This window comes from Cryptomeria japonica, unplaced genomic scaffold (assembly GCF_030272615.1).
Source record: "Cryptomeria japonica unplaced genomic scaffold, Sugi_1.0 HiC_scaffold_253, whole genome shotgun sequence".
Classification (NCBI taxonomy): Eukaryota; Viridiplantae; Streptophyta; class Pinopsida; order Cupressales; family Cupressaceae; genus Cryptomeria; species Cryptomeria japonica.
Genome location: NW_026729075.1, coordinates 22,501 through 37,500, shown reverse-complemented (window position 1 = coordinate 37,500; position 15,000 = coordinate 22,501). Strand labels below are relative to the sequence as shown.

Below are 15,000 nucleotides of genomic sequence, written 5' to 3'. Positions count from 1 at the left end.
GACTACCAGTGCCAACCCCTTATCCCGCGGTGCGTCCGACACACAGAAATTTCCAAGGCGGCCAAGGAGCCTCCCCGCATAGCAATCGGGGTGTGAGGTTACGGATGCAGCATTGATAGCAATCGAGGTGTGAGGCGAAGGATGCAGAAGTGAGAGCCGAGGGATGTAGCAGAGATAGCAATCGGGGTGTGTGATGCAGAAGAGATAGCAATCGAGGTGTGCGGTGGGAAGGGCCCAGCAGCCAGAATGCATGAAGCGACGGATGAAGCAGTGATGACAACCGGGCTGTGAGGAGAGGAGGGATGCAGCCAAGAAAGCAATCAGGGCTCGAGGCAAGGGATGCATCAAGGATAGCAATCATGTTGTGAGGCGAGATTCCAAAGGCTAAACGTGAGAGGCTGCAGGGTCGACTCAGAGAGGTCTATGCATGTGAGAGGCTGAAAGCAAGGTCGACTCGGAGCGGTCTATGCATCGGGCGCGCTTGGGGCGACTACCAGTGCCAACCCCTTATCCCGCGACGCGTCCGACAAAGAGAACGTTCCAAGGCGGCAGAGGAGGTTACCAGCCGAAGGATGCAGTAGCAATAACAGGTATAGTTCCGCGGCGGCCGAGAAGACTCACCGCATAGGAATCGGGATGCGAGGCGAGGGATGCGGCGGGAAGGCCCCGACGGCTAAACGGAAGAGGCTGCAGGGCCGCCTCGGAATGGTCCAAGCATCGGATGCGATTGGGACGACTACCAGTGCCAACCCCTTATCCCGCGATGCGTCCGATACACAGATAGTTCCAAGGCGGCCGAGGAGCCTCACCGCATATCAATCGGGGTGCGAGGCGAGGGATGGGGCGGGAAGGCCCCAACGGCTAGACGGAAGAGGCTTCAGGGCCACCTCGGAATGGTCCAAGCATCGGACGCGCTTGGGGCGACTGCCAGTGCCAACCCCTTATCCCGCGATGCGTCCGATACACAGATGGTTCCAAGGCGGCCGAGGAGCCTCACCGCATAGCAATCGGGGGTGCGAGGCGAGGGATGGGGCGGGAAGGCCCCAACGGCTAGACGGAAGAGGCTTCAGGGCCGCCTAGGAATGGTCCAAGCATCGGACACGCTTGGGGCGACTACCAGTGACAGCCCTCTATCCCGCGATGCGTCCGATACGAAGATGGTTCCAAGGCGGCCGAGGAGCCTCACCGCATAGCAATCGGGGTGCGAGGTGGGGGATGCGGCGAGATGGCCCCAACGGCTAGACGGAAGAGGCCACAGGGCCGCGTCGGAATAGTCCAAGCATCGGACGCGCTTGGGGCGACTACCAGTGACAACCCCTTATCCCGCGATGCGTCCGATACGAAGATAGTTCCAAGGCGGCCGAGGAGCCTCACCGCATAGCAATCGGGGTGCGAGGTGGGGGATGCGGCGAGATGGCCCCAACGGCTAGACGGAAGAGGCTGCAGGGCCGCCTCGGAATAGTCCAAGCATCGGACGCGCTTGGGGCCACTACCAGTGACAACCCCTTATCCCGCGATGCGTCCGATACGAAGATAGTTCCAAGGCGGCCGAAGAGCCTCACCGCATAGCAATCGGGGTGCGAGGTGGGGGATGCGGCGAGATGGCCCCAACGGCTAGACGGAAGAGGCCACAGGGCCGCCTCGGAATAGTCCAAGCATCGGACGCGCTTGGGGCGACTACCAGTGACAACCCCTTATCCCGCGATGCGTCCGATACGAAGATAGTTCCCAGGCGGCCGAGGAGCCTCACCGCATAGCAATCGGGGTGCGAGGCGAGGGATGCGGCGAGATGGCCCCAAAGGCTAGACGGAAGAGGCTGCAGGGCTGCCTCGGAATAGTCCAAGCATCGGACGCGCTTGGGGCGACTACCACTGCCAACCCCTTATCCCGCGATGCGTCCGATACACAGATAGTTCCGAGGCGGCCGAGGAGGTGGGGGATGCAGCGAGATGGCCCCAACGGCTAGACGGAAGAGGCTGCAGGGCCGCCTCGGAATAGTCCAAGCATCGGACGCGCTTGGGGCGACTACCAGTGACAACCCCTTATCCCGCGATGCGTCCGATACACAGATAGTTCCGAGGCGGCCAAGGAGCCTCACCGCATAGCAATCGTGGTGCGAGGTGGGGGATGCGGCGAGATGGCCCCAACGGCTAGACGGAAGAGGCTGCAGGGCCGCCTCGGAATGGTCCAAGCATCGGATGCGCTTGGGGCGACTACCACTGCCAACCCCTTATCCCGCGATGCGTCCGATACACAGATAGTTCCAAGGCGGCCGAGGAGCCTCACAGCATAGCAATCGGGGTGCGAGGCGAGGGATGCGGCGAGAAAGCCCCAACGGCTAGAGGGAAGAGGCTTCAGGTCCGCCTCGGAATGGTCCAAGCATCGGACGCGCTTGGGGCGACTACCAGTGACAACCCCTTATCCCGCGACGCGTCCGATACACAGATAGTTCCAAGGCGGCCGAGGAGCCTCACCGCATAGCAATCGGGGTGCGAGGCGAGGGATGCGGCGAGAAGGACCCAACGGCTACACGGAAGAGGCTTCGGGGCCGCCTCGGAATGGTCCAAGCATCGGACGCGCTTGGGGCGACTACCAGTGACAACCCCTTATCCCGCGACGCGTCCGATACACAGATAGTTCCAAGGCGGCCGAGGAGCCTCACCGCATAGCAATCGGGGTGCGAGGCGAGGGATGCGGCGAGAAGGACCCAACGGCTACACGGAAGAGGCTTCGGGGCCGCCTCGGAATGGTCCAAGCATCGGACGCGCTTGGGGCGACTACCAGTGACAACCCCTTATCCCGCGACGCGTCCGATACACAGATAGTTCCAAGGCGGCCGAGGAGCCTCACCGCATAGCAATCGGGGTGCGAGGCGAGGGATGCGGCGAGAAGGACCCAACGGCTAGACGGAAGAGGCTTCGGGTCCGCCTCGGAATGGTCCAAGCATCGGACGCGCTTGGGGCGACTACCAGTGACAACCCCTTATCCCGCGACGCGTCCGATACACAGATAGTTCCAAGGCGGCCGAGGAGCCTCACCGCATAGCAATCGGGGTGCGAGGCGAGGGATGCGGCGAGAAGGACCCAACGGCTAGACGGAAGAGGCTTCGGGTCCGCCTCGGAATGGTCCAAGCATCGGACGCGCTTGGGGCGACTACCAGTGACAACCCCTTATCCCGCGACGCGTCCGATACACAGATAGTTCCAAGGCGGCCGAGGAGCCTCACCGCATAGCAATCGGGGTGCGAGGCGAGGGATGCGGCGAGAAGGACCCAACGGCTAGACGGAAGAGGCTTCGGGTCCGCCTCGGAATGGTCCAAGCATCGGACGCGCTTGGGGCGACTACCAGTGACAACCCCTTATCCCGCGACGCGTCCGATACACAGATAGTTCCGAGGCGGCCGAGGAGCCTCACCGCATAGCAATCGGGGTGCGAGGCGAAGGATGCGGCGAGAAGGACCCAACGGCTAGACGGAAGAGGCTTCGGGTCCGCCTCGGAATGGTCCAAGCATCGGACGCGCTTGGGGCGACTACCAGTGACAACCCCTTATCCCGCGACGCGTCCGATACACAGATAGTTCCAAGGCGGCCGAGGAGCCTCACCGCATAGCAATCGGGGTGCGAGGCGAGGGATGCGGCGAGAAGGACCCAACGGCTAGACGGAAGAGGCTTCAGGGCCGCCTCGGAATGGTCCAAGCATCGAACGCGCTTGGGGCGACTACCAGTGACAACCCCTTATCCCGCGACGCGTCCGATACACAGATAGTTCCGAGGCGGCCGAGGAGCCTCACCGCATAGCAATCGGGGTGCGAGGCGAGGGATGCGGCGAGAAGGACCCAACGGCTAGACGGAAGAGGCTTCAGGGCCGCCTCGGAATGGTCCAAGCATCGGACGCGCTTGGGGCGACTACCAGTGACAACCCCTTATCCCGCGACGCGTCCGATACACAGATAGTTCCGAGGCGGCCGAGGAGCCTCACCGCATAGCAATCGGGGTGCGAGGCGAGGGATGCGGCGAGAAGGACCCAACGGCTAGACGGAAGAGGCTTCAGGGCCGCCTCGGAATGGTCCAAGCATCGGACGCGCTTGGGGCGACTACCAATGACAACCCCTTATCCCGCGACGCGTCCGATACACAGATAGTTCCGAGGCGGCCGAGGAGCCTCACCGCATAGCAATCGGGGTGCGAGGCGAGGGATGCGGCGAGAAGGACCCAACGGCTAGACGGAAGAGGCTTCAGGGCCGCCTCGGAATGGTCCAAGCATCGGACGCGCTTGGGGCGACTACCAGTGACAACCCCTTATCCCGCGACGCGTCCGATACACAGATAGTTCCGAGGCGGCCGAGGAGCCTCACCGCATAGCAATCGGGGTGCGAGGCGAGGGATGCGGCGAGAAGGACCCAACGGCTAGACGGAAGAGGCTTCAGGGCCGCCTCGGAATGGTCCAAGCATCGGACGCGCTTGGGGCGACTACCGTTGCCAACCCCTTATCCCGCGATGCGTCTGATACACAGATAGTTCCGAGGCGGCCGAGGAGCCTCACCGCATAGCAATCGGGTTGCGAGGCAGATTATTGGGAAGGGAACCCCCTGGGATGCGGCTCAAGCAGTGCCCAAAGGGACTGGAATGCGGAATCACATCGAGAGACCCAAATGCTATACGAGGGCTCAAATCGAATTATCGATTTGGCCACGACATGGACGCATCGGAACGACTACCTTTGCCGAACCACTCGCAATTGCATCCATACCGAAACCAATAGACATTTCCGTTAGAGCCCTCGCATAGCATTCGGGAATCTCGCATGCCCCTCTAAATCGACCAATGCTGGCGCTCAATGAAAATCCGAGCGCTACCACCGTTCGAGCGCCAGCATTGGTCGAGTTAGAGGGGCACGGGGGAGAATGCTCCAGTCAACACCTCCCCTATATAAGTTATTTGTCCGATTCTCGCACAACCGTAGTCTGCCTCGTCGAATCAAACAACGGTCCCAGATTCCGACTTCCGTTCCGTAGAGACCCAAAAGCTAGATGGAGGCTCGCAAGAAAGAGAGTCGGCGCATAGCAATCGGGTTTCTCGAACGTTTAGGGACCGAGCTCACTTGCGGATAGGGCAAAATCCGCCAAGCAACCCAAAAGCTAGACGGGGGCTCGAATCGAATCGCCTAGGCGGCCACAACAACGACGTGTTGGATCGACTACCAGTGCCAAACCATTCAGCAAGACTAGTCTGTGTCGAGGCCGGATAGAGATTCTCAGAGAGCGCCCGCATAGCATTTAGGAGACCTGCCGCGTCCCTCACACTCGACAAATGGTGGTGCACGTTTATAAATCCGAGCGATCCCAACCCTTTCAAGCACCAACATCGGTCGAGATAGAGGGGCACGGAGGGGGCTGCGTGAGACAACACAGTCCCCTATATAAGTTATTTGTCCGATTCTCACACATCCGAAGAATGGTCATCAAATCGGACAACAGCCCAAACTTCCGACTTCCGTCCCAGAAAGCCCAAGAGCTATCTAAAACGTTCATGGCCGGAACTCGATCGCGGCTATACCAGTCCGCCAAGCAACCCAAAAGCTAGACTGGAGCTCTAGTCGAATCACCTCTGTGGCCATTGCAAGGACGTGTTGGAGCGACTACCATTGCCGAACCATTCCGCAGGTCGAGTCCATACCAAGGCCGCATAGAGATTCACGATGAGCTCCTGCATAGCAATCAGGAGACTTGCCGTGTCCATCACAATCGATAAATCCTGGTGCAAGATTTTTGCATCCGAGCGCTCCAACCAGTCGAGCACCAGCATCAATCGACATAAACGGGCACGGGGGGAGGATGCTCGAGAACACTACCTCCCCTATATAAGTTATTTGTCCGATTCTCAAGCAGCCGAAGTCTGGTCATCGAATCGGGTCAAAGACCACAACTTCCGACTTTACCCACAATGCAAGTCATCGAATCGAACATCGGCCCCCGAGTCGGACTCCATGCGTATGTCAGGTCATCGGACCCAAATTCCGCCTTCCTGCGCATGGCGGGCCATCAATATCAACTCGGTCATCGGACCCAAACTCCGCCTTTTTGCGTATGGCACGCCTTCAAATCGGTCATCGGACCCAAATTCCGCCTTCCTGTGCATGGCGGGCCATCAACATCAACTCGGTCATCGGACCCAAATTCCGCCTTTCTGCGCATGGCACGCCATCAACTCGGTCATCGGACCCAAATTCCGCCTTCCTGCGCATGGCAGGTCATCGGACACAAATTCAGACCTCGCCAATATGCCTACGTATCGAATCGGTCATCGGACCCAACTTCCGACTTCATCCATACTGTAGGGTCTTTGAGGTTGGCGCGGTGCGCTCAACCCAGGGAGTCGACCCATCGAAGCATACACCTCCCCTATATAAGCTATTTGTCCGATTCCCACACCTGTGTAGTTTGCACCTCTGACCAGGACATCGACCCCAACTTCCGAACTCGACTGCAACGACGGCACCAGCGCCTTGGTGCGCACCTTGCGACGCACAGTCCCAACATTCGCCTTCCTGCACATGGCAGGTCATCGGACCCAAATTCCGACCTCGCGAGTATGCCTACATATCGAATCGGTCATCGGACCCAACTTCCGACTTCATCCATACCGTAGGGTCTTTGAGGTTGGCGCGGTGCGCTCAACCCGGGGAGTCGACCCAACGAAGCATACACCTCCCCTATATAAGCTATTTGTCCGATTCCCACACCTGTGTAGTTTGCACCTCCGATCAAGACATCGACCCCAACTTCCGAACTCGCCTCCAACGACCGAACCAGCGCCTTGGTGCGCACCTTGCAACGCACAGTGCCAACATTCGCCTTCCTGCACGTGGCAGGTCATCGGACCCAAATTCCGACCTCGCGAGTATGCCTACATATCGAATCGGTCATCGGACCCAACTTCCGACTTCATCCATACCGTAGGGTCTTTGAGGTTGGCGCGGTGCGCTCAACCCGGGGAGTCGACCCAACGAAGCATACACCTCCCCTATATAAGCTATTTGTCCGATTCCCACACCTGTGTAGCTTGCACCTCCGATCAGGACATCGACCCCAACTTCCGAACTCGACTAAAAAGACCGCACCAGCGCCTTGGTGTGCACCTTGCAACGCACAGTGTCAACATTCGCCTTCCTGCACATGGCAGGTCATCGGACCCAAATTCCGACCTCATGAGCATACCTACTAATCGAATCGGTCATCGGACCCAACTTCCGACTTCATCCATACCGTAGGGTCTTTGAGGTTGGCGCGGTGCGCTCAACCTGGGGAGTCGACCCATCGAAGCATACACCTCCCCTATATAAGCTATTTGTCCGATTCCGACACCTGTGTAGTTTGCACCTCCGCTCAGGACATCGACCCCAACTTCCGAACTCGCCTGCAACGACCGAACCAGCGCCTTGGTGCGCACCAAAAGTGCGCACTTTTGGAGGGCACTTTTGTGCGCTCCAAAGGTGCGCACTTTTGGAGGGCACTTTTCTGCGCTCCAAAGGTGCGCACTTTTGGAGGGCACTTTTTGGAGGGCACTTTTCTGCGCTCCAAAGGTGCGCACTTTTGGAGGGCACTTTTTGGAGGGCACTTTTCTGCGCTCCAAAGGTGCGCACTTTTGGAGGGCACTTTTTGGAGGGCACTTTTCTGCGCTCCAAAGGTGCGCACTTTTGGAGGGCACTTTTTGGAGGGCACTTTTCTGCGCTCCAAAGGTGCGCACTTTTGGAGGGCACTTTTTGGAGGGCACTTTTCTGCGCTCCAAAGGTGCGCACTTTTGGAGGGCACTTTTTGGAGGGCACTTTTCTGCGCTCCAAAGGTGCGCACTTTTGGAGGGCACTTTTTGGAGGGCACTTTTCTGCGCTCCAAAGGTGCGCACTTTTGGAGGGCACTTTTTGGAGGGCACTTTTCTGCGCTCCAAAGGTGCGCACTTTTGGAGGGCACTTTTGTGCACTCCAAAGGTGCGCACTTTTGGAGGGCACTTTTCCTGTGCTCCAAAGGTGCACACCTAGGTGAGCACCTTCGACCACACCTTGTAGCACACCAAACTCTGACTTTCGACTTCATCCGCAATGCAGGGTCTTTGAGGTTGGCGCAATGCGCACAACCAGGGGAGTCGACCCATCAAACCCAACACCTCCCCTATATAAGCTATTTGTCTGATTCTCATACATGCGTAGCCTGCAGGAGCAATTAGGACATCGACCCCAACTTTCGGCTTCTAAACGAAAACAAGGTCTTTGAGGTTGGTGTAATGCGAACAACTAGGGGAGTCAACCCATCAAACCCAACACCTCCCCTATATAAGCTATTTGTCTGATTCTCATACATGTGTAGTCTACAGGAGCAATTAGGACATCGACCCCAACTTTTGACTTCTTAACGAAAACAAGGTCTTTGAGGTTGACGTAATGCGCACAACCAGGGGAGTCGACCCATCAAACCCAACACCTCCCCTATATAAGCTATTTGTCCGATTCTCATACATGTGTAGCCTGCAGGAGCCATTAGGACATTGACCCCAACTTTTGACTTCTTAACGAAAACAAGGTCTTTGAGGTTGGCGTAATGCGCACAACCAAGGGAGTTGACCCATCAAACCCAACACCTCCCCTATATAAGCTATTTGTCTGATTCTCATACATGTGTAGCCTGCAACAACGATTAGGACATCCACCCCAACTTCTGAATTCGTCTGCGTTGACCGCACCAAAGGTGCACGCCTTGGTGCTCACCAAAATCCGACTTCCGACTTCTTCTGCTATGCGGGGTCTTTGAGGTTGGCGCAGTGCGCACAACCAGGGGAGTCAACCCACCGAATGCAACACCTCCCCTATATAAGCTATTTGTCTGATTCTCATACATGCGTAGACTGCAGCAATGATTAGGACATCCACCCCAACTTTTGACTTCTTAAACAAGACAGGGTCTTTGAAGTTGGTGCAGTGCACACAACCAGGGGAGTCGACCCATCAAACGCAACACCTCCCCTATATAAAGCTATTTGTCCGATTCTCATACGTGTAGTCTGCAGCAGCGATTAGGACATCGACCCCAACTTCCGAATTCGTTTGCATTGACCGCACCAAAGGTGCACGCCTTGGTGTGCACCCTGGAGTGCACTTTGGTGCTCACCTCGGTGCACACTTTGGTGTGCACCTCGGTGTGCACCAAAGGTGCGCACCTTGGAGCGCACCAAAGGTGTACACTTTGGAGCGCACCACATAGGGTCTTTGAGAGGTTGGCGCAGTGCGCACACCAAGGTGGGTGTTGAGGTGCGTGCCGAGGTGGGTGGGTGCTAGGGTGCGCTCCATGGTGGGTGCCAGGGTGGGTGCGTGCTAGGGTGGATTCCAAAGAGGGTCATAGGGTGGGTGCCAAGGTGGGTTGGTGATATAGTGGGTTCAAAGGTGGGTACTAGGGTGGGTTCCAAGGTGGGTCACAAGTTGGGTGCCAGGATGCGTGGGTGTTAGGTTGGGTGCCAAGGTGGGCTCCTGCGTGGGTGGGTGCTAGGGTGGGTTTCAAGGTGGACGCGAGGGCGGGTGCCAAGGTGGGTAACAAGTTGGGTGTTAGGATGGGTGAGTGCTAGAGTGGGTGCCAAGGTGGGTGGGTGCTAAGGTGGATGCCAAGGTGGTTCACAGGGTGGGTGGGTTCTAGGGTGAGTTCCAAGGTGGGTCACAGGTTCAGTGCTAGGGTGGGTGTCAAGGCGGGTGTCGAGGTGCCTGGGTGCTAGGGTGTGGATGCCAATGTGGGTCATAGGGTGGGTACTAGGGTGGGCTGCAATGTGGGTGCCAAGGTGGGTAACATGCTCGGTGGGTTCTAAATTGGGTGCCAGGGTGGGTGTGCACCCACCTTGCCCGAGGTGGGTGCCAAGGTGCCAGTGTGGGTGGGTGCTAAGGTGGATGCCAAGGTGGGTGAGAAGGTGGGTGATAGGTTGAGTGGTAGGATGGGTGGGTGCCAAGATGGGTCACAGGGTGGGTGCAAGGGTGGGTAGGTGCTAGGGTTGGTGTCAGGGTGGGTGGGTGCTAGGTTGGGTTCCAAGGTGGGTGCGAGGGTGAGTGTCAAGGTGGGTCACAGGTTAGGTGCTAGGATGGGTGAGTGCTAGGGTGCAAAGGTGCCAGGGTGGGTGCTAGGATGGGTCGATGCTAGGGTGAGTGGCAAGGTGGGTCCACAAGTGTCAAGGTGGGTGCCGAGGTGGGTGCCAAGTCGGCGACTGCTATGGTGGATGCCAAGGTGGGTCACGGGGTGGGTGCCAAGTTGCTAGGTTGGGTTCCAAGGTGGGTGCCAACGTGGGTGCTAGGGTGCGTGGGTTAAAGGGTGTGTCACAACGTGGGTGCCAGGATGGGTGCGCACCCACACTGGCCAAGACGGGTGCGGGTGCAAGGTTGGGTTCCAAGCCCGGTCACAGGCTGGGTGCTAGGATGGGTGGGTGCCAAGGTGGGCACCAGGGTGGGTGCACCCACCCTGGCCAAGGTGGGTCACGGGGTGGGTCCTAGGGTGGGTAACGGGGTGGGTACTAAGGTGCGTGCCAAGGTGGGTCATAGGGTGGGTGCCAAGGTGGGCACCAGGGTGGGTGTGCACCAACCCTAGCCAGGGTAGGTCACGGGGTGGTTGTCGGGGTGGGCGTCAAGGAGCCAAGGTGGGTGGCAAGTAGCCAAGTTGCGTGCCAAGGTGGGTGTCGGGGTGGGTGCCAAGGATCCAAGGTGGGTGCCAAGGAACCAAGGTGGGTGTCTGGGTGGGTGCCGAGGTGGGAGCCAGGGTGGGTCCCAAGGTGAGTGCAAAGGTGGGTGCCAGGGTCAAGGTGAGTGCCAATGTGGGTTCCAAGGTGCCAGGGTCAGGGTGAGTGCCAATGTGGGTTCAAAGGTGCTAAGTTGGGTGCGAGGTTGGGTGCGAGGGTGGGTGGGTGCCAAGGTGTGCTAGGTGGAAGCCCGGGTGGGTCGGCATCCCATGGGTGTCGAGTTGGGTGCCTGATGGGTGCTTCTTGTCAAGTTTTAGTCGTCGGGACTCATTTCGAGCCTTAGAGGTCGTTTCTTGTCCGGTTGCCCTGTCTTCGACCTGGGAACCCAATTTTGGTCCTCGGGTCCCATTTTTTTTTGTCTCGCATCCCACTTTTGGCCTGTGGCCTTTTCGGGGTCGATTCTCGTTTTGGGCATCAGAGCATGTTTCTTCTCCTAAAACCCAATATTTGTTTATTAAGTCTCGGAACACATTTTTGTTCTCGTGGACCCATCATGGGTCTTGGAACGCATTTGTGGTCCTTGGGTCCCATTTTGCATCCCGAAACTTGTGTTTTGGTGCTTGATCCCTATTTTGGGTGCCCACCTTGCACCAAGTGCGCACCCGGGGCAAACCGAGCGCCTTGGTGCACCGGGGCAAGATCGAGCGTGCACCCGAGGCGCCCCGAACATGCACCAAGGTGCACTCGGCCCACATGTGAGCGCAGGTCGTTGCGCCCGAGGTGGTGTGTGGGCACCGCGTTGCAGACGGGACATTGCACGCACACGACGCCCCCTCCAGGTGCACGCACGTAGGCCGGGCCGGGTGCACACCCGACGCCCTAGCAAGGTGCGCGCACCCGGGCAGGGCTCACACTTGGCGAACGGGGCGCACTTCGCGAGGGAGGGTGTGCACCTCGACGGGGGTGGGTGGCCGGGGTGGATTCGCACGTGGGTCGCGGTTTGCTAAGTACACACTGCGACAAGCTCATAACGGGTGCGATCATACCAGCATTAGTGCACCAGATCCCATCAGAACTCCGCAGTTAAGCGCGCTTGGGCCGGAGTAGTACTGGGATGGGTGACCTCCCGGGAAGTCCCGGTGTTGCACCCTTTTTTAGTTTTTCGCCGGGCGTCGCAATGCTATTTGAATAAACCTTTTGCCCGTTTGCGTTCTCGTCGGGGCCGGGCCGGGCCGGGGTGCGCTGCCCGCACTACCGCGCGCGCGGGGGCGACACCGAGCGCGCACCCGAGGCGCCCCGAGCACACAGGCCACGGTGCAACCCGGGCGTTGTGCGCGCACCCCGGTGCGCCCGAGGTGCTGCGCGCGCACCCAGGTGAAATCGGTGTGCACCTCGGCCAGTGCGCGCTCGGTCGAGTCGCGCACGTTGGCCAAGGTGCACGGTGATGTTTCTTACTCTAAGGTTCCGCACCAGACGCCCGGGACAGGTGAGCGAAGCTGGGCGGGGCCGGGTGCGCGGCCGGGGCAGGTGCACGCAGCTGGAGAGAGCTTTGGAGCACACTTCGGAGCGCACCAATGATGCGCTCCATTCAAAAGTTTCCTGAAAAGGCAAAAAAAGTTGAGATTATAGAATTTCCCACTTGAGAGATTGTAAAAAAAAAAAATTTAAAATGAAGGAAACGCGGGTGCCAAGGTGTGCGCAGCCCAGCCAAGGTGTGCGCACCAAGGCGCCCACCCTGGCGAAGGTGCACGCAAGGTGCGCACCCGAGGCAAACCGGACAATTAACCCAACTTTCGACTTCGCGCGCACCTTGGAGCGCACTTCGGAGCGCTCCTTGGTGCGCACCAATCTTGGGCACCTCGGAGTGCACCATGGCGCCCACCAAGGTGCGCACCCGGGGCAAACCGAGCTCCGACTTCGTGCGCACCTTGGAGCGCACGAAAGGTGCGCACCATGGCGCCCACCAAGGTGCGCAGCCCAGCCAAGGCGTGCGCATCAAGGTGCGCACCCTGGCGAAGGTGCGCACCCGGGGCAAACCGAGCTCCGACTTCGTGCGCACCTTGGAGCGCACAAAAGGTGCGCAACCCAGCCAAGGTGTGCGCACCCCGGTCAAACCGAGCTCCGAATCGTGCGCACCAGAGGTGCACGCCATCGTGCGCACCTTGGAGCACACTTCGGAGCCCTCCTTGGTGCGCGCCGATGTTGCGCACCTCGGAGCGCACCCGGGGAAAACAATGCAATTAACCCGACTTTCGACTTCGTGGGCACCTCGGAGCGCTCTCGGGTTCGCACCTCGGAGCACACCGAGGTGCGCACCTTTGATGCGCTGCCTTCACCAATTTCCAGAAAAGGCAAGAAAACATTGAGAAGGTGTGCGCACCGAGGTGCCCACCCTGGCGAAGGTGCACGCGAGGTGCGCACCCGGGGCAAACCGGGCTCCGACTTCGTGCACGCCGCACCTTGGAGCACACTTCGGAGCGCTCCTTGGTGCGCACCAGGGCGCGCAACCCAGCCGAGGTGCCCACCCCGGCGAAGGTGCACGCGAGGTGCGCACCCGGGGCAAACCGGGCTCCGACTTCGTGCACGCCATGGTGCCCACCGCGGCGAAGGTGCACGCGAGGTGCGCACCCGGGGCAAACCGGGCTCCGACTTCGTGCACGCCGCACCTTGGAGCACACTTCGGAGCGCTCCTTGGTGCGCACCATGGTGCCCACCAGGGCGCGCAACCCCGCCGAAGGTGCACGCGAGGTGCGCACCCGGGGCAAACCGGGCTCCGACTTCGTGCACGCCGCACCTTGGAGCACACTTCGGAGCGCTCCTTGGTGCGCACCATGGTGCCCACCAGGGCGCGCAACCCCGCCGAAGGTGCACGCGAGGTGCGCACCCGGGGCAAACCGGGCTCCGACTTCGTGCACGCCATGGTGCGCACCGCGGCGAAGGTGCGCACCCGGGGCAAACCGGGCTCCGACTTCGTGCACGCCGCACCTTGGAGCACACTTCGGAGCGCTCCTTGGTGCGCACCAGGGCGCGCAACCCAGCCGAGGTGCCCACCCCGGCGAAGGTGCACGCGAGGTGCGTACCCGGGGCAAACCGGGCTCCGACTTCGTGCACGCCGCACCTTGGAGCACACTTCGGAGCGCTCCTTGGTGCGCACCATGGTGCCCACCAGGCCGCGCAACCCAGCCAAGGTGTGCGCACCAAGGTGCACGCGAGGTGCGCACCCGGGGCAAACCGGGGTCCGACTTCGTGCACGCCGCACCTTGGAGCACACATCGGGGCGCTCCCGGGTTCGCACCGGCGTTGCGCACCGTGGTGGGCACCTCGGAGCACACCAAGGTGGGCAGCGAGGTGCGCACCTTTGATGCGATGCCTTCACTAATTTCCATAAAAGGCAAAAAAAAAACGAGATTTTAAAATTTCCATTTTGAAAGATAGTGAGAAAAAGGGAATGCTGGTGCCATCTTGAGCCCGCCCTGGTGCGCAGCCCAGCCAAGGTGTGCGCACCAAGGTGCCCACCCTGGCGAAGGTGCGCGCCCGGGCAATTAACCCAACTTCCAACTTCGCGCGCGCCAGGGTGGGAGCGCACCCAACAACCGGGCCTGGGAAGAGCCAATGCGAGAAACCCCACCAAACGCTCTGACAAAAAAAGAGGGGGCGCTCCAGTAACCCCGCTTCGGAGCGCACCCTGGGCAAACCCAGCCAAGGTGCCCACCCCGGCCAAGGTGCAGGCGAGGTGCGCACCCGGGGCAAACCGGGCTCCGACAACGTGCACGCCGCACCTTGGAGCACACTTCGTAGCGCTCCCGGGTGCGCACCTCAGAGCACACCAAGGTGGGCAGCGAGGTGCGCACCTTTGATGCGCTGCCTTCACTAATTTCCAGAAAAGGCAAAAAAAAAAGGAGATTTTAAAATTTCCGTTTTGAAAGATAGTGAAAAAAACGGAACGCGCGTGCCATCTTGAGCCCGCCCTGGTGCGCAGCCCAGGTAAGGTGCCCACCCTGGCAAAGGTGCGCACCTGGGCAATTAACCCTACTTCCGACTTCGTGCGCGCCAGGGTGGCAACCGGGCCTCGGAAGAGCCAATGCGAGAAACCCCACCAAACGCTCCGACAAAAAAAGAGGCGGCGCTCCAATAACCCCGCTTCGGAGCGCAGCCGGGGCAAACCCAGCCAAGGTGCCCACCCCGACGAAGGTGCACGCGAGGTGCGCACCCGGGGCAAACCGGGCTCCGACAACGTGCACGCAGCACCTTGGAGCACACTTCGAAGCACTCCCGGGTGCCCACCGGCGTTGCGCACCGTGGT

At 59.8% G+C, this 15,000-nt stretch overlaps 1 non-coding gene across 1 annotated transcript; it reads left to right on the top strand.

Annotated features, from left to right (window-relative positions):
- Positions 1-11,729: 11,729 nt before the first annotated feature.
- On the top strand, positions 11,730-11,848 carry LOC131869571 (5S ribosomal RNA). The gene has a single exon (XR_009367953.1). It is a non-coding gene; the product is annotated as a 5S ribosomal RNA (ribosomal RNA).
- Positions 11,849-15,000: the final 3,152 nt, after the last annotated feature.